Here is a 24,460-nt window from a genome sequence, read left to right on the forward strand (position 1 = left end):
GTGGCTTGGTGGTCATTGCTGGGCTGGTTGCAGCATGTTGAGAGGGGCATGGCTGAGGCCCTCAGCCCCCCACTGCCGCAGCTTGGGAGAGCCCAGAGCACTTCCTGCAGCAGCTCAGTGGTCATTGCTGGTCTAATTGTGCGTGTCAGGGGAGCATGGCTAGACCCTCAGCCCCCACTGCCCTGGCTCAGGAGAGTCCAGGGTGCTTCCTGTGATGATTCAGTGGTTGTCGCTGGACTGGCTGTGGGTGGAGGTGGTGCATGGCTGAGGCCCTCGCCCCCCCCACCACCCTGGCTCAGGAGAGCCTGGGGCACTTCCTGTGGCAGCTTGGTGGTTGTAGCTGGGCTGGTTGCTCATGTCAGGGGAGCATGACTGAGGACTGAGGCCCCTCACCATCCTGGCTCAGGAGAGCCCAGAGCACTTCCTGTGGTGACTCAGTGGTTGTTGCTGGGCTGGGTGTAGGTGGGGCATGGCCGAGGCCCTTGGTCCCCCATCACCCCAGCTTGGGAGATCCTGGGGTGCTTCCTGCAGCAGCTTGGTGGTCATTACTTGGGTGGTTGTGCATGTCTGGGGTGTGTGGCTGAGGCCTTTGTTCCCCTCATTGGGACTGGTTGTGGATGTTGGGGAGCATTGCTGAGGCCCCCAGCTCTCCCCGCTTTCTGGCTTGGTAGCCCAGGGGACTTCCAGTCCTTCTAGGTGCTATAGGTGTTCTTTGGTGAACTGAAACCTTTACTAGTTAATAACAAACTTTGTCTCTGGTTGTGGGTACTTTGTTTTTTCTTTCAGTTCTGTGTTGGATTATTTGCTATTCCCACCACTCAAACTTTGCACTGGAACTAATTTGTTGTCCTTTGCTTACTTCTAAAATGGGGGAACTTCCTGTGGGGACTAGTACTTGAGCTCTGTGGTTGAGCTAAACTGCTGCTTTGCTGCTGATTCCCTGGGGAAGGCTTTCTGTGCAGCTCAGGTTTTAATGGTTGACTTTATAGGTACTTCTGGTTCCAGTGAAATCCGGTGCACGTGGGTTGTGTAGAAACACTGGTCTGGGCCTGAGTCTTTTCATCAAACTGCACCCCATGCAATTCTATATTCCTGACCAGTCTCCTCTGAGTGGTCCTATGCTGATTGGGGTGCAGATCAGTTGTCTTGCTGTGCCCCATTATTCCTCCAGTGGGCCCGTCTCCCCCACTGCCTGTGCTACAAACACTTCCCATGGGATGGGCCATGCTCTGGTCCCTTGTGATGACTCATCAGCCTCTGAGTGGCTCCTTTTTTTCAGTTGTTGTGGCTCCTTGCTCCTATGTGGGTCCAGAGGAACACTATTAGTGGTCTTGCTGGCCTGGGGGCTACAAAGGCCCTCTTCTCCCCTGCTACCTCCAAGCAACTTCATCTGAAAGGCACAGCTGCAGCTTTTTGCCAGCTCTTGCTCTGTGTGCTCAGCAGCCCCAGCCTGGAAGCAGCCAGAATTTGAAACGGTCGAGGGGTTTTTTCTTTCCCTCATCATGGCTTCTTCCACCTTCATGTATGCTGTAGGTCTCTCCTCCTCTTCCCCTGAGCTATATAGGCCCCAGCTTGGCTGTCAGTGCTTTTTTATAGTTGTAAATTGGTTGATTTGTGGGAGAGAGTGACCCTAGGGACCATCTACTCTGCCATCTTGACTGGAAGTCCATAGTGGTTAAAAAGTGTGTTTTTATGTTTTGTTTTGTTTTTTAAAAGATGACCGGTAAGGGGATCACAAGCCTTGGCTTGGTGTTGTCAGCACCACGCTCAGCCAGTGAGCCAACTGGCCATCCCTATGTAGGATCCGAACCCGTGGCCTTGGTGTTATCAGCACTGCACTCTCCCGAGTGAGCCACGGGCCAGCCCCAATAGTGGTTAAAAGTGTGGACTCTGAGTGCCAGCCTACCTATGGCAAATCCTGGCTCTGCCACTTGTTAGCTGGGTGACTTTGGGCACATTCCTTGGCTTCTCTCTCCTTAGTTTCCTGGCACTGATAAAATAATAATACCTATTTCACAGGGTTATTGTCAAGGATTAAATGAGTTACTATTTGTAAACGTGCTCAACCTTGCACCTAGTAAGAGCTTTATAAGTGTTTATTAAATAAACCCTGGATCCACACTACTGTTATTTCTAGATTGGACTTTTGCAAAAGCCTCTAAACCTGACTTATCACTTCCATTTTTGTTTCCCTTTAATTCATAACGAAGCATATTCTTAAAATGCAAATCCCAGCATGTCATTCCTCTGCTCAAAGTACTTCAATAAATGTTTGTTGAATGTATGAGTTAGTGAATAAATCCTACCTTGTAATGTTGTTGTAAAGATTGCATGCCTATTACACAGTAAACACTCATTAAACAGCAGCTAATTATGATTGTAATGACCTTGATGGGCAGGGCCCTTTATCCCATTGCCCCTCCTGGGGCAGGAGCACGGAGTTGGGGACTGATGCTGATTCTATAATTCCTAATGGCATCTATGGCCCTAAACCCATAGCCTAATTTCCTTTTTTGTCTTCCTCCACTCATGCTATTTGGGACTCCTCTCCCTGTCCCATCCTGGCTTTGTGGGTGGGAATAGTAAGGGATAAGAAAGCCCCTCCTGGAGGTGACATCCCAGGTATAGGTAAGCTGTGATGCACACCCCAGACTTGGGATTCACACCCAGACCCTGCTTGGTGCTCATATGGAGGAAGCTGTCTGCCCTCAAGCAAGCAGGGCTCAGGGACTCTATGCTTCTCTGCCTCCCTGTCTCTCCCAGCACATCCTTGGTAATCCACAGTGATGTCTGGGCTGAGGCAAGAGCAAGGAAGCTTACTCTCCTAATATGGAAGGCTAATTAATTTGTATTAGGGCTTAGGGATAATTAAACTTTTTATCTGAACTTAAGCTGCACAAACCACCCGCCTTGTACAATTAATTGCTGCCTTCATTTCCTCCTCCAGGTGCCAAGAGATAAGTGCAAGCCAGGCTCCCCCACCCAATTCTGCCTGCCTCTCCGGCAGGGGCAAGACTGCCTCTCTGGTTGGGAGTTTGTTGTTTACTGAAGGCCAGGGCACTGCCCATTTAGGGTCCAGGTGCTGGGAGCTCCATCAAGGAGACACGTTCTCAGTGAATGCAAGGAGGGTGTCTCAGCCTCACTGCCACACCCACTCCTGCACCCACCTTCTCCACTGGAATGCCCCTGGACTTGGCTTGCTGGAGCCTCCGGTGTTGGGGATGTGGTGGAGTGGGGGCCAGATGCTGTCATGTTGGGTGGGGTCAGGGTGAGGGAGTTCTCAGAGCAGGCTGGCACTGAGTTCAGGGACTGAGACCTCTGTGGCTCCTTCTTTGTCCAGGGCCAAAGGACAATGTAGACCTTCCTGGAGGACAGCAAAAACACCAACCTGGGCTGATGAGTTTATTCCTTGAGAAACATCTGTGCAGCCTCTTTTCATGTCCAAATCCCCTCCCATGTAGAAGCACTGCTGTAATTTTTCTTTTCTTTTCTCTTCCTTCTTTCTTTCTTTCTTTCTTAACTCATACCATATCAGGTATTGCACATACATTATTTCATTTGCTCTTCCCCCAAGCCCTAAGAAGTACATACTATTATTATCCTCATTTTACAGTTGAGGAAACTGAGGCACAGAGTGGCTAAGTAAAATGTCCCAGGTCACTTGGCTAGCCAGTTGCAGTACTGGGACATGCACCAGGTCTCTTCGATCCCCAAGTCCTGTCACAACTACTAGTTACTCCAGCCCAAATCTATGGTCCCTGAGGAGCCAATATGCAGGTAGTGGTCCTGTTAGAGAGCAAGTAGAGAGAAAACTCCAGAGTGACCCAGCACCAGCCTAGCTATAATTCTACAAATAAATTTAGTACTATGCTGTCAATTCTCAAGGTGGGGGACTTGGGAAATGGAATGAAAGCCCCATATCACTTCTCTTTCTACCACATGCGCCCCCCCAACACACACCTCTGCTCATGTCTCTACAGCAAGACAGGAGCTGAAAGGGTGGGTTGGAACTACCTCGAAGTTCCTCTGAAGACCCCATCTGGGGGTAGACTCAGAGGGGAGAGATGAAGCTCAGAGCACGGCAATCTAATAACAATCACAGTGATAATTCAGCAATAGTTTATTTTTATTTAGCATCAGTGTGGGCATTCAACGTTCTTAACCTTATGAGGTATTATTAGCTCCATTTTTGAGATGAGGAAACTGGAGCTCATAGCTTAACAGTAATATGCTCGGGATCATCGGCTTATCCAAGCCAGTATTCCAAACCAGGCTTGTTTAACTTCAGAGCACCCCTCTTTCTACTATGCCCTGCTGCAGGAAGAGAGAAATGAGCCAAAGGACTTGGCTAATCCACATTAGAAAGAGCAGCCTCAAGACTATGGAGAAATTTTCAAAGTAGTATGGTCCAGAACCTTGCTGGGAGGCTCTCAGGTGCTACGGAAGATGTTTCTGGGCTCTGCAGTGGAGAGTCCTGGGAGAAGGAAGTGTGTGATCCTTCCAGGCCACTGCTGTGGTTGGCCCTGCTCTTCAGGGTCACAGCCAACCATAGCTGCAGACTCCTGGCCAGGAGCTCTTCACCACTCTTGGTCTGTGGCAGTAATCTCTTTGTCTTGCTACCTCAATGGCAATTGTGCTGGGTGACAAGGCTGTTCTTCTAAACCAATGGTTCTCAAACTTTAGTGTGCATCAGAATTGCCTGGAAGGCTTGTTTAAACATAGATTACTGGGCCCTGACCCCAGATTTCTGATTCTGTAGATGTGGAGTGAGACTTGAGAGTCTGCACTGTAACTAAATTCCTAGGTAACAGTGATATTGGTGATCTGGGGACCACACTTTGAGAACCACTGCTCTAAACCATCCTCTGTCCATGGGTCACAGATTTGTGGACTCATAGAACATGAGGAAGGTGTTGTAGCAACCAGCCTCTGACCACTCATTGTGCATATGAGGAAACTGAGATGAGATCATGCATCAAGGGAGAGCCTGCCTGGCCCTCCAGAGGGATGATGTCCTGCCCATTGTGTTTAGCGCGCGCGCGCGCGCGCACACACACACACATACACACACACACACACACACACACACACACACACACACACACACACCCTGCACCGGCCCACGCTATCACTCTGGATTGACTGATTCATCAAACGTCTACTGGGTGTTTACCTTGTGTCTGTCACTTTGTTAGGTGCTGGGGATAAAAAGCCAAATAGACAGGCATGCCCCCTGCCCTCAAGGAGCTTATGACATCATAGGGAAGACAGACAAGTAAATCATGATGACAGTCCAATGTCACAATACTACGAGAAGGATGTATGCAGGGTCCTGTGTGAGCACAAAAGAGGGGCCTCTAAATCAAAGTGTAGGGTGGTCAGAGGATCTCCAGGAGGGGGCAGCACAGGCTGATTTCTGAGCTGTGAAGGAACTATGAGAAATTACTGGCTGGAGTAAAAGGGAGGTGAGAGATGAGGCTGGAGAGGTGGTCACATGAAGGTCCTTCCGGGTTAACTGAAGGAATTTGAACTTTCTCCTGGAAGCAATGGGGAGCCAATGAAGGATTTTAAATGGGAGTGATATCAAATCTTTAAAAGATCACCTGAGAGCAGTGTAAGGATGAAGGCAGAGGCAGAGAAACCAGCTATCAGGCTACTGCACCAGTCCAGGCAGGAGAAGATGAGGCCTGAACCAAGATGGCAGTGTAGATAGGAAGGAGGTGACAGACAGGTACTATTTGGGAAGCAGAGCCCGCTGGAGTTAGTAACTGACTCACTATGGGGATGCAGGAGAGGGAGGACCCTGGGGTGGTACACAGGCTTGGGAGGTGGGGCAGCCTCTGTGTACATCTCCAGCCAAGCTCCCACCCCACTCCCCGTCCTCCTGTTGTCCATGCTTCCACCACAGTGTACTCATCTGTGCTCCAAGATGCATCAGGCGACTCCATGATTCCTTTGCCCAGGCTCTTCTCTCTGCTGGGAGTCGCCTTCTCTCTCTCTTTGCCAGGGAACTCCTACCCATCTTTCCAGATGCTGTTCAAATATTACCTCCCTAGGCTCTCCCTGACTCCCCTAGGCAAAGTATCATTCATCCCTGTCTTTCCACCTCCATAGCAGCTCTCCATCCCTGATATACCTCCTGATATGTCTGTTTTCCCACTGAGATACGAGCAATCCAAGGACAGGGCTATCTATCTCTGGATCCCTGGTGCCTAACATGATGCATGATGCATAGTAGTAGGGATTCAGCAGTTCATGAGTGAATGAGAGATAAAGCAATGCCCTGGTATGTGCTCCCTGGACTGGACCGTCCCCTAGGACTGACTCCTTGAATCAGACTACAAGCTCTGGGAGAGAAGAAGCTGCATCCTCAGTACCTAAGACATGCCTGGCACATGACATGGGCACTCAGGATTGTTTAATGACTGAATGAACTATGAAATGGAACTGCTGACTTGGCAGAGTAGATCATCAGAGGGCCCTTCTGTTGCAAAACATCTACATCCTGTATAAAATTTACTCTTTGATGCATTGTGGGGGGCACTTGAAGTAGGGGAAATCTACTTCAACCCCAATAAAAAAAATCACAAAGCAAAATCACAGCAGGGAGGAATGAGCAGTCAGTAGAGAGAGGAACACTGTTGCTCAGAGGCTTACACCAACAGTAGTCTAGTGATCTGTGATCTGTCATTGGGAAACTGGTCCTTGGGCTACCAATAGAAAGAAGAACTTGAGATTAAGTTGGGCCCTGGAAGTGGGCTGAAGTGGTCCCAAGATGGTCATACTACCTGGCTCATGAGCAAACCATATTTAAATGCTGTCCAGAGGTAAACATCCTCAACCTAGACCTCTAGGATTCGCACAGATGAAGATCAAGTAAAAAAAAAATAAGGAAGTGAGCAACCAGGAGTGAGAGTCAGCAGAAAAAACAAACAAAATATTTAGACCCCCTTCCCTGCCAAGGACTGCAGATACTAGAACTGATAGATACAGAACAGTTACAAATGTTCTCTAAAACTAAAGGATGGAATCACAAAGATGAGCAAGAGATCGAACACTATCAGGAACAACAAGACAGATGTGAAAAAGAACCAAATGGAGTTTCTAGCAATTAAAAAGTTAAATGCTAAAATCAATTATGACTGAGCATAATGCCTTAAACTAGCCAGTTATCCTTATTGGATTCAGCTTCCGGAGTAGACCTTCTCTTGTCATCCTAATCCTTGAGGACCCTCATATTGTCACTTGATCCAAAAATTCCTCGTACCTGAGTCTATTCCTCTCATGATTAGTAGGAGAACAGTAAAGACCAGAGAGCTGCCTGTACCAGCTTTGTCACCAAAAGAGGTGATTGCTGTGGCCACATCACAAAGCTGAATGAAGTTTGATTCCTGTAGACAAATAATCCCTTTGGCTCACACAGTTCCAGGAAAGACACACTGACATGGATGAACATAGAGAGGGTGAGCAGACAGCAAACCAATGTCAACACTAGACAGAAATGGAAGAGCACATGCCAGTCTACCACCTGAGGATAAAATCCAGCAGAGGAGATGTGGTCAAGTTCACCACTGGTCTCCTGTCAACAGGAAGATAATCAAATAAAAATTAGGAGTTGGTTATTTATGATGACACCTCCTAAACATCCAGTCAGTTGTTCCCTGCTCTTTGGATGTGCTTGCTCAGAGTGTGCTCTGCAAGGACATTTGCACTCTGGAGGAAGGAAACAGAAGGGCTGAGGTCCCAGAGGCTTGAAACCACCCAGCTCCTGCCTGGGGCTAAGCCTCGTCAGATCTAGAGAGTGCACATGCCCTGACTTGGGGCATCCGTGGGTCGGGCTGGGAGCCACACTGTCATGTCCGAAGCCTTAGCTCCAATCTTGACAGGCCCTTGCTCAGCCCATTCTCCCCGATCTCAGACCCCAGGCAACTTTTCCTCTTTTATCTCCCCACACTCTTGAGAGTAGGGGTTGACAAGGAAGAGCCAGGAGGAACAGCACACTGATCAAAGCACAGTGCTCCCTCAGAGACCTTGTCCTGCAGGCCTGCACCATCTGCTTCTCTTTCTCCATATGTTCATCACAACAGCCCTTCTTCCTGGGGCAGCTCTTCGGCCTTCTGCCACCCTGGACTAGCAAGCATTTCTCAGAAAGGGATGAGCTGCCTCAACTATACAGTGAAACAATAGCCATGACAGCCTTGGTTAATGTCAAAGTGGGCACATATTACAGAAGGGAGGGCTGGATGCTGAAGCACATGGGAAGGGCTCCATAAAGTCTGTGCAGCAGAGGCAGGATGTGGCCATGGTTAGACACTAGTGGCATTCCCAGAGAGGGTGCAGCATCAAGGTCAAAGTCCATGGAGGTGACAGGGAGCTAGAAAGCAGAATGGGCTGGGTTTGTGGTAAACCAGACACTCTTCTGGACAGAGTATTTATCGTTGATGCAAACCTTCTCTGAGGTCATCTTGCCTCAGCTAGCACACCTGTCATCTGTCTTCTACAAGAGCTGGGATGGTGGAGAGGTAGTCACAGGAAGTAGGGATGGCAGGAGTCTTAGCCCCAGGCCGGCCAGACTGAGGTGCTAAGTGATTTGGCCACTTGACCTTATATATGGCCACCAGGTGTCCCCACTCTTCATAGCACTGTGCTCGCCACTGCCCACAGTGTAAATCCAGGCTGCTCCAACTGCCCTTTGCCAGTCTTATCTGGGACCCCGCCCTCAACCCTGTGCTTCTGCAGCACTGCCCTAAGCTACCTTGGGAGTCCTCCCTCCCCCTCTATACCCATCCCCATCCTCTGAGGATCAGGAGACGTTCTCCTTCATCCATTAAGCTGTATCCATCTCAAGAGTATCAGACTCTTACAGGGTCTTGAAGGGTCTTACAGGGTGGCAGGCCCTGCCCTCACGTGGTACAGGACTCCTCTCCACGGCAGCCTTTCAGCCTCTGCTCTATGCCCCCCCACCCAGTGAACTCACCAGGCACAGGTTTTGGAGTCAGACATACCTGCGCTGAAGTCCTTGCTGTCCCACTACACAGGTGAGAGGCCTCAGGCAATGACAAGCTTCCTGAGTCTCAGTTTACTCATCTAAAAATGGAACAGCAATAACGTACTTTGTGGTTGCTATGAAAGCACTTTATGAACTGTGAGGTGGCAGACAGAGCTTAGTTATTCTTCTGCATGGAATAGCTTGGGTCATGGTTGGGCTGCTCACATTGTCAGTTTACCTGTAACTTGCACCTATAAGTTCCTGGCTCTGCCCTTGGGAACTCCAGAGTATGTCTGTCCCTCTGCCAACATGACAGCACAGTCTGGCTCCTCATCTCATTCAGCTCGTGCTGTTGACAGGTGTTTCACATGTACCTGTCACCCCTCCCCTTCCCTGGTAGGCCCAAAGCTCAGTACAATATGGTATCATGCCAAGAACATAGGCTTTGGAGTCAGAAGGCTCTGCCATTGCAAGCCTTCTCTCTCTCTAGTTGTGTGACTTCAGGGCAGTGACTTAGATCGCTAAGGCTCAGATCCCTCAGCTGTAAAATCTGGAATAATGTCTCCTCACAGGTAATTTTTCTGTGCACTCAGTCTACATAGTGCAGCACTGACATGGTGTTGGATTCATGTCTTCCTGCCCATCAGATGGGAAGCTCCATGGGAGCAGGCCTGGCATAGTGCTAGGCACATAATAGGGATGTCACAGATCCAATGTCATTATCCTCAAATCAGGGTCTTTACTTTTGTGTTACTTCAGCGCTGCTGCCATACCAGCCACACAGCGGGCTGTTTGAAGGACACCTAGGGTGCTGGACTACATTCAGTGCTTTCTAAGGCAGCAGGTCTCCCCCTGAGCCTATAGCAGGACAAAATTCCTTGGTCCCCAAAACACTTAGCTATTACCTCTAACCTCATCTCAGGCACTTAAAATCCCGCTCCAAGGCCTGGGGCCAATTTAATGTTTCCATTGAGCTGTGGAAAACCCAGAAGAACCCCTTCATATGTTGCAAGCTTTCAGCCCCGAGCTCAGCACTTCTGGGTTTGGTTTGATTCATTCTGTAAATTTGACTGAGACTGGATCATTCCCCCAAAGTCTTCCTTGTGCAGTGGAAGGTGGAATTGGAGCTGTGAGCTGGGCTCCAGCTTGCCTGCCCCCACCCAAAGCCGTGCTGGGTGAGGAGGCTGCTGTGCGGTCCTCAACAGGGACCTGGTCTCCCACACCTGCCTGGAAGGGACGGGAGCCCAGGCCTCTTTGGCTCCACCTTTAGCCTCTGGTTGTGTGAGCCTTTGCCTCCCTTTCTCTGTTTCTTGCCCTCTGGTTCTGGGTGAGATGCTCTCTGGATGACACTCTAGCACAGCACCCTTCCACTGTACTTACGAGCTGTTTGCTCTCTGTCCGCCCAACCCCCAATGTGAGCTGGTGACAGCAGAGTCTTTGTCTGCCCCGGTCACCTCTGCTTCTCCAGTACCCAGCACAGTGCCTGCCATGTAGTCAGGTTCATTACATAGTTTATGAATAGATGGATGCTCATCTGATTTTCTTTCAGTCTCCACCTCTTTCAGATCTCCATGTCCAGCTGTTCCAGCCAGCCTTGCCTGGGCTGAGGTCTGCTAGGATTAGTAAGTAGCTTGGAGGCGATTAGAAGTGGTCCTTAGTGCTGCTGTGTGTGTGTGTGTGTGTGTGTGTGTGCATGTGTGTGTGTGTAAAATTCCTCACACACACCAAGCCCCCAAATGGACATATCACTTTCTCTTCACCCCTTCAGAGAATCCCTCTGACATTCACCATCATGCATACACTCACACCAGGTCACAGCTAGAAGAAACCTTAAAAATCATCTGTTCCATGCATACTGAAGAATTTATGGGTGAAATGGCATTTTACCCAGAATTTGCCTTAAAATACTCCAGGAAAAATAAAAGGTAAGTGAGGAGAAACAGGATTGGTAATGTGTTGAAGCCAGGCAGGTGGGTACATGGGGTTGCATTTATGAGGGGTCTTCAGAAAGTTCATGGAAAGATTTGTATTACTATCAGTGCTATTTTCCCACTAACTTTCTGAAATACCCTCATACCATCCTCTCTACTTTTGTATATGCTTGAAATTTTCCATAATAAAAAGTTAAAAAAAAACAAACAAAAATAAAGAATGATCTACCCCAAGCCCCTCATTTTCAGAGACACCACTGCTCATTTAAAAAAAGTTTTTATTTTAATACTTACTTATACATATTTGTGGGATGTACTGTGTTGTTTCAACACATTCACACACTGTACATTGATTCACTTAGAGTAGACAGCATAGCCTGGCACCCATCAGCCCACTCCTCCTCCCTGCCCCCACCCTTTGTAACCATTATTCTACTCTACTTCTACAAAAACTAATTTTTAAAAATTTTGATTCCACATGAGTAACATTATGTGGTATTTGTCTTTCTGTGCCTGACTTACTTAACATGATGGTTTCCAGTTCCATCCATGTTGCAAATAATAGGACTTTTTTTAAACAATGGAATAGTATTCTATTGTGCATATATACCATAGTTTATTTTTATCCATTCATCCATTGATGGGCATTTAGTTTTCTTCCTTCTCTCGGCTATTGTGAATAGTGTTGTGATGAACATGGGAGTGCAGGTGTCTTTTTGACAAACTGATTTCATTTCCTTTGGGTATATACCCAGTAGTGGGGTAGCTGGATTGTAAGGTAGATCTATTTTTAGTTCTCTGAGGAGCCTCCATACTGTTTTCCACAATGGCTGTGCCAATTCACATTCCCACCAACAATACAGGAGAGTTCCCTTTTCTCTGCATCCTCGCCAGCATTTGTTATTTTCTGTCTTGTTGATAATAGCCATTCTAACTGGAGTGAGATGATATCCAATTGTGATTTTAATTTGCATTTCCCTGATTAGTAATTAGATGATTAGTGATTTTAATCATTTTTTCATGTGCCTGTTGGGCATTTGTATGTCTTCTTTTGAGAAATGTCTGTTCAGGTCCTTTGCCTGTTTTTTAATTGGGTTATTTATTTATTTATTGTTGTTGTTGAGTTTTTTAAAGTTCCTTATATATTCTGGATATTACCCCCTTGTCTGATGTGTAGTTTGTAAACACTTTCTCCCATTCTGTAGGTCCCTGCTGAGCAAAAAGATTTTTAGTTTGCTATAGTTCTATTTGTCTATTTTTACATTAGTTGTCTGTGACTTAGTGGTCTTGCTCAAAAAAAGTGCTGCCCCCTCCCATTTTGTGTAGCATTTCCCCTGTGTTTTCTTCTAGTAGTTTCATGTCTTAAATTTAGGTCTTTAATCCATATTGAGTTGATTTATGTGTATGGTGAGAGATAGAGGGTCTAGCTTCAATCTTCTGCATGTGGATATTCAGTTTTCCCAGTACCATTTATTGAAGAGGCTGTCCTTCCCCACCATATATTTTTAGGCCACTGCTTATTTTGTGCATATGACAAACAGCCCTGCAAAATCCCTTGTTGCTTCTTTAACTTTTCATTTGTGTGGGGCTCATCTTGCCAGCTAGATCCTTGCTTCTTGAGTGTAGGACTGTGTCTCATGGCTACTTGAAATCCTCTTTATAAGAGAGCTTGAAATAGGGCTGGGCATCAATGACGCTTGGTAGAAGCTGTCCAGATCTCTCCCCTTGACCAGGCTTTCTTTCACATTCCCCATGACCTTGGCATTTCACTCCTTCTCCACCCTCACCCCACCCCAGCTCCTCCCTGCCTTCTGCCAAGGCGACGAGGTAATGCTATGGTCAAGGACTCCCTCGTTTCCTTGGTAATCAGAGCCTTCCTTCAGCCCTGGCAGCATGCTTTCCTTCTTGGTCAATATTTAATTTAATTTAGATTCTAATGCAGGCAGGAAGGAGGCAGGTGGGCTTGGAAGTTGCTTCAGGGCTAGCAGAGGTCCATCTGCCAGCCTCCCCTAAACTCTGACGTGACTGTGCACATATTATCTCATAATGGAGCCTCTTTTCTCTGAATCCTCCTTTTATAACATTTCTGCCCTCTGTCCTTCAATTAACCTACCACATTCTGGGCTCAATGTAACTGCAATGTGCAGGGAAGGGAATGTGCTGGGGTTAATCACACGGCAGGGTGCTCTGCTCCACTCCCGGGGGAGAATATGACTAATCATGACATTTGAATGCTTATTACATGCCATGCACTGGTCTAGATATTCTGTATTAGTTTATTTTATTCTCCCAACAACCCCAGGAAGTAGGTTCTATGATTATCCCCCTTTTGCAGGTTAGGAAACTAAGGCTCAGAGAAATTAAGTAATAATCACCAAATCACACAGCTAATCAGCAGTAGAGCTGGAATTGGAGGCCAGCAGGTCTGTCTCCAGGGCCTAGGCTTTTGACCACTACCCTCCAGTGAGGGAGGAATGCTGCACCCAGAACAGATGAGTGCAGGTGACCCCAGGCTCTGAGACCCCCCTCCCCGCTTGGCCTCCCTGCCCCACGCTTCCTCCTTACCCCGCTCAAGGGCCTGTGTGATGGCTGATGAGGTGGGCGAGGCACGAGGAGACCTTCCCAGCCCGCTGCAGGGCAGGGGGCTTCTTGGCTACGAAGCAGACCAAGTGGCATGGAGGAAAGGGCGGCCTAAGCTGACAAGCAGGGCTTATTTATTTGCTTTCTCTTTGTCAAAGGATCCCATTAAAATGACACAATCATCTGTTAATCTCAATAGAACATCAACCCCAACAGGGAAAATAAAAGAGTAAGAAAATCCACAAGAAGAGAATGCATACATCTTGGCTCAGTCCACTAGACAGGGGCATGTGGGGACACACGGAGAGGAATGGTAGCCAGTGCCAGCTTAGTCCCCTTGCCCTTTTCCCACCCTGACTGCACTCCCAGCACCCTCTCTCTGTCTCCCAGTTGGTGCGGTTCATACTGAGCCCATCATAGTCAGACTCACACATACCCTGTGCAATTCAATGAGTCTCCTGTGTGGATGATATAAATATTAATCTTAGAAATATGAACTAGTCCAGAACAAAACTCCTCAAGGGGTGTAAATCAACCCCCTTTAAAGAGCTTTGCTTAGCAGAGGCCTTAAACTTTAGGGAAAAACCAAACTGTACTTGAAAACAAGATTAAAGCAGTGAGGGTGTGGTATGTGGGGAGCTGTTTGTTTGGTTTGGGGGAGATACGTAAAGAGAATTCCCCTGCTGTTGCAGGAGAAAGGCAGCAACTGGCTTGTCGGGGGTGGGAAATAATTATAGAATGTGTTTATGTTTTCATAAACTCAGAGGTCTGGGACCAAGGTATTCTGGGGAGGCTGCCGGGTCATTTCCTGGTATCAGGAAGAGGACAGAAGGGCAGGAAGAGGAGAGAGAGAAGTATGAGATTAGCAAGGGTTTTGTAGTTCCCAATCAGGCCCAATCCTAGATCCTGTCTGGCCTACCTCCGAGGTGCTGCCACCAAACAGCCATCTAAGATCTCCTACTGGGCACCTTCTGTTCTATGGGGCACACCCACTCAGACATGGACTCCTAGCTGCTGGGGGCTCACCCACCTCCTGCACAGTTTACCTCCAGGGGACCTCTGTCTCTCCAAGAACAGGGTCACTTGAGGGGGGCATATCTCTTTCAACAGGAACCCTCCATGCCAGTGGAGAGCATGTGCTAGCCTGGTCTGCCATTTCCATCTGAGGATCTTCCTTTTGATCTGGAAACTCAGCAGTTGTGGATGCATCTGCTCATGGTCTCATGGCCCATCTCTCCAATTTCCCTATGAACTTTTGCATATATCCTTCACGGATGCTTTAAATAGCGTTCCTGCTCCTTTTTTCCATTACCAAGTGTGGTATAGTGGGAAAACTATGGACTTTGGGCCCAGAACAATCTTGATTCAACTCTCAGGTCTGGAGCTTGGGGACCTGACTTGGGGACTAGACTTGGGTAAAATTCCTAACCCTTATTTTCTCATCAGTAAAGTGGGAATATTAATATTTACTCTCCTCACACAGTCGTTGTGAAAAATGAAAGGAGGGACATCTACTTCCAGTAATGGCAAGCTAAGCAATTTGAATAAAACTTCTGCTGAGGACAACTTAAAAAGCTGGATGAAATACATCAAACATTTTCTTAAAGTCATCAAAGATGTAACAAAGTCATGAAGAATCATGGGGCCATAATCTCTGAGGAAGTGAGAACTCAGAGAGGTAAGACCAATATTCAACATCACACTTGCCTAAAAAAAAAAAAAAAAAAATTAATCCAGAAGTTACAGTGTTAAAAATGAGCTGTAGTTTCTGCAGATTCCCCACCCTCTTCCAAGGTGGGAAGCCTGAGTAAATACTCTCCACCCCACTCAAAGTTGGAATCCTCAAGTGCTTTGCCCTCATGGTAAAGATGAACTGAAAGTAAAGGTCCTCTCTGATGAACTTGCAACCTTGAAGTTGGATTAAGGTGGTCCTGGACTGGAAGCATTCCCAGGTGTCTGGCAGAAGCAAACCAAAATCCTCCCTGGAGGAAGAATATTCACTCTAAGCCATGGGTTATTCCTTCAAATAATTTTCAAATACATTGACTAATATAGAGTCAAAGATAACCAAATACACAAGGAAAGAAGACACTATGAGTGAGAACCAGAAGAAATGAAAATAAAAAGAGAATTGAAATATTGGAATTATCAGACACAGACAATTGTGTTTACAATTGAAAGAAATAAAAGGCATGCTTGAAAATTTTGTTAGGGAATGAAAACTAAAAAGTGATCTAGCAATTAAAAAAATCCAAATAGAAATTCTAGAAACTTAAAAGCACAACAACCAGAACTAAGTACTCAATGATGGGTTTAAATGTTAATTAAATACAGTTGAAGAGAAAATTAGTGCACTGCAGGTTAGAAGAACTATCCAGAATGCAGCACACAAAAACAAACAAGAAAATATATGTACCTTGTACAGTGCCCACCATGCAGAAATAGGAACTCAATAAATGTTACTTCCATTCCTTTTCCTCTTTCAGTCTCTAAAAATAGATTTCTTTTGCAGAAAACCTTTTCTGATTCATTTGGCCTGACATCCATCACTCCATTACTTTGAATTTTCTCAGCATCTTTGTAGTTAATTCATACTGACAGGAATTCATTTACTTCTTGAGATCAATGAATGCAAGAGCTATCATTACTCCCAAAACTTACATCTCTTGGTCAGACGTTTCCTGGTCCACAAACCCATTCCTCCTCTGTGCCATGATAATGTATAAATGCAAGGGCTTACTTATCAGAGGTATTGCTTCAAGGAAAAGGTGTCAGTTGAATTCCAAAATATGGCCTGCTTCCTGATCCTGTTCCCCAGTCAATGCTGGGTCAAGGCAACTGCTGCATAAGGGCAGCAATAAATGCTCTGGGGTTCAGGGTAAACAGGGAACATGTACAGGCTCTCTTATACCAGGCTTTCCTCTTCCATCAGTTTCTTGTCTTAGCTCATTCTAGAAGTTCTGATGAGCAAAGTTGGTGAGTGGGAGTGGCTAGAGTGGCATTAATGAGACCAACAAAATTGCCAACCCCAAAGAGAAGACAATTAAACTGTGCGAGAAGTACTTCTGTTCTGCAGGCCCTGGCCATCCAACGACTTCGAGAATCACAGGTGGGCCTTGGCAGAAATGCCTCCTGTGCATTGACGTAGGGTCTGCCCTCCATTACCAAGCACTCGTGCAAGAGGGACAGGGATGCCCTGAACAACACCATCCCTCATCCCCAATCAAGTTCATCTCAGACTCCTGGTGAGACCCAGGGCCATGCAACAGGACTGAAGTATAAGAGAGTAGACTGGAATTGGTTCTGGGAGAGAAAGCTTAGAAGCTTGGCTGCCGGGCTGTGTTGAGTTTGAGGAAGGTTGATGAAGGAGATGTGCAGGGCATGAAGGTGGGCGCTGTGCTGCTGTAGACAGTGGGGGTAGAGATGAGGGAGGCAGTTTTGTGCAGGAGGCAAGGAGAAACAGTGATAGTTGTGTTTTCATTAGTAAAAGCCTGAAGGGACCACAGAATTCAATGCCATGGCCTTACTGGTTGTTTCAAAAAATTTTTTTTTGTTTCAGAAAATTATTTTTCTAGACTTGGAAAACTTGCATCACATTTCCTGTGTGTGTGTGTGTGTGTGTGTGTGTGCGTGTGCGTGAGCACACACGCACACTTGCACCATCCTACTCATTTGATCAAGGGTTAACACAACATTAACTGACGGGCTTTGTGTGTTAGACACTGGACTGAGAGCTGGGGACTCAAAAATGATCAAGACAGGGTCTCCAACCAGCCCTTGGGATGTTCACTGGCTCCAGGGAGGTGCAGGCATCTTGATGGCTCCTTGATGTGCCCAGCCTGCTCTAGGACTCTCTTGTTCATTGATTGGTATCTGGACCAGCCAAACGGTTTTTTCATAGTCTCTGGGTTCCAAAGGCAGCACCGGAAATTTCAAGCAAGGAGCTGCTTCCTGGTCCAGCATCACCAGTGTAGACAGGATATTACTGAGATTAAAGATGAATGACCTGCTCTGGCTCTTGTCTGCCCTTTCTGCCCATGACCATGGAGAAGGTGCTGACCAAGGGGGTCAGCATATGAGGAGCCTCCTGGATCTATTTGTGACTGCATCTTGAATAAACTGAGTGACTGGTTGTGTCTCTTGCCCCCCTCGGGCTTTTATTTCGCTTCTTGTGATTTGGGGCTAGGTTCAGTGCTGGACCCAGTGACTATTTAGTCTCTTCAGTTCTTGGTCCTATAGAATGACTTTACCTAGCTGGAAGAGGGCAAATCCCTCATGCCGGGACTGAACACCTTGCAAGCAGATGTTGTTCCAGGACCCTTGGGGTGCGGGGCAGGGGAAGAAGCCGTGCCTGACGCTTCATCCATGCAGTTTGCCTAAGGCTGCACCCAAACGCCACGAGCACGGGCTGACACAATCTGACCTTCTCTCCAAGCTCCCATCCTGGCTGGAGAGATGGCAGGTGTCTGAGAACTATTTCTTCTCTTCTCAGTGAGAATCTATAGCCAATTAGCTGAGCCCAGGGAGGTGGAAAATGCCTCTCTCCAGCCCTGGAGCTAAGAGCAAATCCAGTGTTTCTTGTAGACATCTCTGTGAAGGGCGAGGATGGAGTAACCTCCCAGGACCTCAAGGAGCTGGTTTGTGGCTGTCAGCTCAAGCCTTTAATAAGAGAAAAGGCAAAGGAACACTCCACTAAGTAACATAAAATAAGTGTAAAACTTGGCCGTATGTTTTCCAGAATCTGTCTGTTTTTTTTCTTTTTCTTTTCTTTTTTTTTGTGCAAAAAGCAAAAACTCTCCTGGGGTCCAACAAATTGGGGTCTTTGCGGTGAGGGACTGTGGCAGCTGTAAAAGGAGGCAAACCAGTAAGTGGGGGTGAAATAACTGGGCTCAGGCTATGCTGTTCCTCTAGTCTCTGCCTGCCACCCCCTCCAGCCACAGGGCCTCAGGCACTGACACACACACCTGGTGGCTGTGGCCTCTTCCTGATACCACAGTCAATATCCCATCTCGACAGATTTTGTCTGTATGAGACTGGTGAGTATGGGGAGAGGAGGTCTGGACAATGTGGTCTGCGGGGAGGTTCTGGTTCTGTCACTGCCCGCTGTGTGAGCCTCAGTAGGTTATCTTCCTCCCTTTACTTCACTTTCCTCATTTGCTCAGCAGGTTTGGTGATCCCTGCATTACCTGCGCACAGGAGGTAAAGAGGATCGGAGAGTGCTAAGACCTGGGCTAGGTGCCTTACACACATTGTCTCAGTTGACGGTGTTATGTCAGGAATCAAATGGAATAAGAGAGGTCAAAGAACTGAGACAAAATTAGAAAATACTATACAAATATGAAAGTTGATGTACAGTGCCTGGCTCAAGAAATATGCTGAATGAATGAACCCTAGGTTATCTGTAAAGTGTCCATCCTTCCTTATCTAGGTCCTGCTCAGCTAGGGGGACTGACAAAGGGCTGGGACTTGCAAGGGTGGAAGAATGAATCAATCCATAGGTTTGAGTATGTATTTCCAGGTCACTGGGTGAATGTCACTCATTCATTCCCAAGTCAAATGCACCCTTGGGATCATCCATGCTCAGGGCATTGACTCTCTGTGGCTCTCTCCCTCATTAACACCCATAGGCAGACTTGGCTGCAAGACGAAGGCTAATTATTTTAAAAAATCAATTGGCTCCATTAAGGTATGACTAAAGTTCTATTTTAGACTTCCCCAGGAGAGATGTTATTCACTGGGAATAGGTAAGTAACATGAGCATTTTTTTCTCTGAGAGTTTGGGGCCTAGAGAATTTAGGCTCAGACACTTCCCTACTTGTCTGCTTCCTTGGCCCAGCACAGAAGTGATTTCAAGACTCTGAGGCAGTGCAGAGTGGTGATTAAGAACAGGGGAGAACATCCTAGGCTCTATTACTTGTAGTGTCATGTGGGCAAGTCAGTCTCTGAATTTCAGTCTTCTCATCTGCGAATTGGGGATAATGTCAATCCTGCATCACAGGCCCATAGTGAGGACTGGATGGAATGGTGCTCGTATGGTGCTGGGCACGGCTGTGCTGGGCATGGTGCCTGGTGGATGCTCAGTGAGCAGTAGCTCCTGGTGTGAAGGGAAGGGCCTGCCCAGCTGGTCTTCACCAACAGTGATCACAAGAAGGGAACATGAGGGTCATGGCCATCACCCTTGCTCCACTGATAGTGTGGGAGGAGCTGTTTTTCACACTCATAGGGTCATCTACTCAGTTGATTTTGCCCCCATGCTGAGTGGGCTCTGTGTGCTACACCCTGCATGGGGCCTTAGGGGAAATGTAGAGGTAGATGACGGTGGGATCCCTGGGCACACACCACTACCAAACATGGAGCAGTGGTGGGCTTACATGCTGAGGGCCAGAGAGTGAAGGAGCCGGGGTGAGGAGGGCAGAATCCCCTGCACAAAGCGGGCAATCAGTAAAAATAAGGGCAGTGCGCGTGTCGTGAGTGTTACTGCATGCCAAGCACTGTGCTGAGCACGCTCCTTGCTCGGACCTTTTACACTGTCTGTAATCTGCACGAGGGCCTGGTAAAGTGAGTTCTCCTATCAGTCCTGTTTCACAGTTAGTGAAACTAGGGCCCATTTGCTTAATCATTCCACTGAGGTCACCCCATTTGTAAGCAATTGAACCATGCCTCAAGCCCAGTCCTGCTTCCCACGAATATGTGAGCCAAAGCCTATGCCCCACACACTCTGGCTGCTAGACATGGGAGGACAGGGCACAGGCTGGCAGGAGAAGCCTAAGGCCAGGCCCTGTTGCACACACAACTGCAGTCCCAGACCTTGATTTCTCTTGCTTGGCTCCAGGGGCATCCAGAAAAATGTTCTCCCAGCATCCCTGGCCCCTCACTCTTCATCAGGAAGGGGACTGCCATCGGGAACTGGAAGAGGCAGGGGCTAGTGCAGGTTCCAAGGTGAAGGTGCCGGTAGGAGTGAGCACCCCCCATGGGAGTGAAGCAGCCTCAGGCTTCTGAGAATCCAGCCATTGAACTGTAACCTCAGCTGGAGAAGAGCAGGTGGGGAGCTCACCTGCAGGCCAGCTGGCACAGGTGACCTCCGTGTGGGGGTGGGTGAGTGGGGACGGAGTTGCAGTGGGGCCACAGGGGTCCCCCAGATCACCCTGGGGATCCTAGCAAGGAATAGAAGCCAGCAGTTCTGGTGCCACCACTATCAGACTCCAGTCCCTCAAATTAATGCACAATCCAATTTAATTTCCCTTTAGGAAATTATATATTTTTAAAAAATACATGAAGAGTCATAAAGGAGCCATGGCAACAAGGAGGCTGAGCGTCAGAGCCGAAGCCAAGCCTCTTGTTACTCATGGGGCCTGTCTGGTCTTCTAGGTCAGAGCCTCCTGACCCTGTCCACTCCATGGCACATGTGGAAAATGATAAGGACGCTGGGGTCAGTACAGGCTGCTTCTGCTGCCCGAAGCTATAGCTGTCTTAGGCCTGCCCAGCCACAGCAGGGCCAAGAGGTCTGTGCCTTGCACACCTGTACTGCGGGAGAGGCCCTGTCCTTGGCATCATCCCAGTCAGGAGCTGGCTCTCTAGCTGGGTCAAAGGGTGCTGCTGGGTTCAGCTGACACTGTGCCTGCTAGGAGCCAGGCAGGCCGCACCCATGGCTGCCCTTAATTCCCACAAGAACCCCGTGGAAGTTGGGATTCTTCTCCCATTTTATTGATAAGGAAACTAAGGGTCAGAGGCATTCGGTGACTTGCCCAAGGTAATAGTAACAGTACTCAGGAAGTGCCTATTCTTTGTCAGGTGCTATGCTAAGTGCTTTGTACACATCATATCCCTATGTTGAGGGGCCCTACCAACATGCTGGCAATCTCTGTGAGCTTTTACACAATTTGCTAAATGTACCAGCCACTCATCAAAAGAAGAGCAGTTATGACGTGCTGGGCCCCAAGGTAGGTCTTCAGGTCCAAAGATAAAGAACAACAGTGGTCCTGCCCTCAGTGAGCCCACAATCCAAGAGAGACGTGTAACTGTGTGACACGCATATTTATTCACACATGTTACATGCCAGGCATCATGCAAGGCACTGGGTACAGAAAGATGAAACACTGAGGCACAGTGTTTATCCTAGGAAAGTGCTCCCCAGTGGAGCAGCCAACACATAAACTAATAAATTACGATGCAGCCCGGGAAGCTCCACAACAGAGGTAGCAATGAACTCAAGGGGGCTGAGGGGAGGTGGTCCCCAAGTGCACTGGGGGCGTCTGGGAAAGCACTGCAGATCCACAGTGATGAAAGGAAACAGCAAATACTGAGCATTCACCATGAACATCCATGCGAACAAGAGCTGGATGTGTCTCGAGGACTGGAGCTGTGTCTGACATGACCCGGCACAAGTTCTGCATATACTGTAGCGGGTGCTCGCCAGACACATGCTGCGTGAGGGATTAGCTGAGCCATGAGTAATTGAGGTGCCTCTGTCATCTTCTTATATTCTTATCGCTCAGATTAATCTGGTCTTAACGAATGCTTAAAGCGGAGACCTTATTACTAGAGAAACCCCCATGGCTGGGATAAAGATTTACTTTAGGAGTCTGGAAGTTATTGCCAGAAAATTGGTGCTAACACAAAGTCCCCTGTTTCTTCAGATGTCCTGCTGGTGTAGGGGACACAGGCCCAGTTGCCAAGAAGGTGCCCGACTGTCCCCTGATGGATATCTATCTCCACAGCCCACAGCTCTGCTGCCTTCTCTGCCCGAGCTCCTAGGATGTGTCTGCTCAGCCACATTGCAAAGGCCCAGTGCCCTAATATTTTTAGCAAATAGCAGAATACCTGGCTATATCCATACCCTGACCCATGTGGTACCTCTGTTACAAAGAGCACAAAACGATGGGCAGACTTTTGGTCAGTTTAGCGTTCTTCTGCCTGGGAGAGGAAAAACCAGTTATCTCTCTTTGGCAGGAGAGGCAGACGAGACCCAGGGAGGTGAGGCCATTCATCTGAATCCCCAGAGCCTTGGTGGCAGAACCTGGACTAGAATCTATGGAGGTCACATGTCCAGTCTGCATCAGGTAAACTGAGTCCTGTCTTCTGTGTGCCATCTCCAGCTCTCTGTGCCCCTTTATAAATTTCATTTCAAATGCACTGGGATGTTCTCTCCTCCCTTCCTTCCCCCCTCATCCCTCCCTTCCCCCTCCTCCCCCAACTCTTCTTTCCTCTTCTCTTTTTGGTCACTTATTTCCTTTCATGTGATAGAGTCTCTCCTTGACCAAATCTTAGTGAGGCTCCTTTGTGTCTTTTTCTCAACCAGGCCTCGACTTTAGACTTCCATGTCTGTCTTTGCAATGACCAATTTTAGTAAGAATCCTGCTAAGTCGGTATCTGATGACCCTCGATACCTGATCAGGTTCCTCACCCCCCACCACTCCCCAGAGGACATCTGATCACCTGCCTGTCTTCAGTAAGAATCCTTTCATGTTGGCATAGCCAGAATCTCCCCTTATCCTTGAAGTTTTCTCTTAGTAATTTTCCATCCACCGACACTCCTATCCTGCTCCTTGGCTATAAATTCCCACTTCTCCTTGTTGTATTCAGAATTGAGTCCAGTTCTATACTGAGGTTTCTTTCCCCCTATTGCAATAGTCCTGAATAAAATCTGTTTTTACTGCTTTACCTACTGTCTAGCTCTGGTTTTCTTTGACACATGACACTGGCAGCTCATAAGCACCACTCCCCAGAGAGGCCAAGACAAGTGGGAAGGAATTTTTGGGCTTTCCTGGATGTTCCCACACAAAACCTTCCTCCCTGGGGAGCTGCCAAGGCCCCACCTCCACCATCAGCCACTACTCGCAGGATCCTGAAGAGGAAGTGAGGGGAAGAGGAAGGGAGGTGGGGGCTACGGGGGAATAACAACAGCTAAGCCTCCCGGGAACTAACGCCATGCCAGGTACTAAGAATTGTCTTACTTTTCACGAATTACCTCCTTCAGTCCTCACGACAGTCAACCAGGTAGGTGTTATAGATACTCCTATTTTATAGATGAGGAAGCCGAGGCACAGAGAGTTGAAATAACTTGCCCCAGACACATTGCTTGGAAGGGTGGGGCCAGGAGCCAAACCCACAGAGCCTGGCCCCAGAGCCCACAGCCAGCCACGCTGCCCGCCTGGGAAGGGTGTGGAGTCCGAGCACCACAGCCTGTCTCCCTGAGGAGGCCTGGCAGCAGCTCTCCCAGATGTCCTCCTGTCTGCCTGGCCTCCTTCCCCCCTCTCTCAGGTAGATGTGTCTCATTCATGAAAGGAACTGGAAATGTCAGGATGTGAAAGGTCCCCCCAGACCTGATGCTCTCAGTGTGTGGGGAAGAGAAGGGTGAATGGAGCAGAATTGACTTGGACCCTCTTGTTGCTCCAGTAAAGCCCCACACGCATGCACACAGAGGGTCATTCATTCACTCCACAACATGTGCAGAACCTGAAGAAAGAACCGGGTTCTCTGCTAGTGACTGAAGGACAGTCACCAACACCCACACGTGCCGCCTCACATCCCAAACTTGGGAAAGACAAGGGGACCTCTTACCGGGGGGCTTCTATTGTGTCCTCATTATTCACGTAATATTCTCCACCATTCTATGTCACAGGTATTGTTATCAAGCATTTCACAGGTGAGGAAACAAAGATCTAAAGAGAAAGGCAAGTGACTTGCCCCAACTCGTGCTAACTACTAACTTGGCAACACTGAAATCGTGTCTGAGTGATTAAAGAGCTTACGTTTCCCTGTCTTCACCTCCCTCTCTCCCACAAGAAAGTGAAAATAGCCACACATCACAGCTTCATGCGCTCACACCTACAGACATACCCATGGAAGTGTCTGATCTCCGAGATGCGCCTACACAGTCTGTGGACAGTGAGCAGGATTAACGCCATCTTGTGTCCCACCGTCATGTTGACTCTTGCTTGAGCTCTCTCCCTTGCCTCAA

At 48.0% G+C, this 24,460-nt stretch overlaps 1 protein-coding gene across 1 annotated transcript in view; it reads right to left on the minus strand.

The window, feature by feature from the left end:
- Window positions 1-24,460, minus strand: part of KCND3 (potassium voltage-gated channel subfamily D member 3) — a 209,409-nt gene that overhangs the window by 17,357 nt on the left and 167,592 nt on the right. The window lies entirely within an intron of this gene.

Source organism: Cynocephalus volans, chromosome 8, assembly GCF_027409185.1.
Source record: "Cynocephalus volans isolate mCynVol1 chromosome 8, mCynVol1.pri, whole genome shotgun sequence".
NCBI classification, from domain to species: Eukaryota; Metazoa; Chordata; class Mammalia; order Dermoptera; family Cynocephalidae; genus Cynocephalus; species Cynocephalus volans.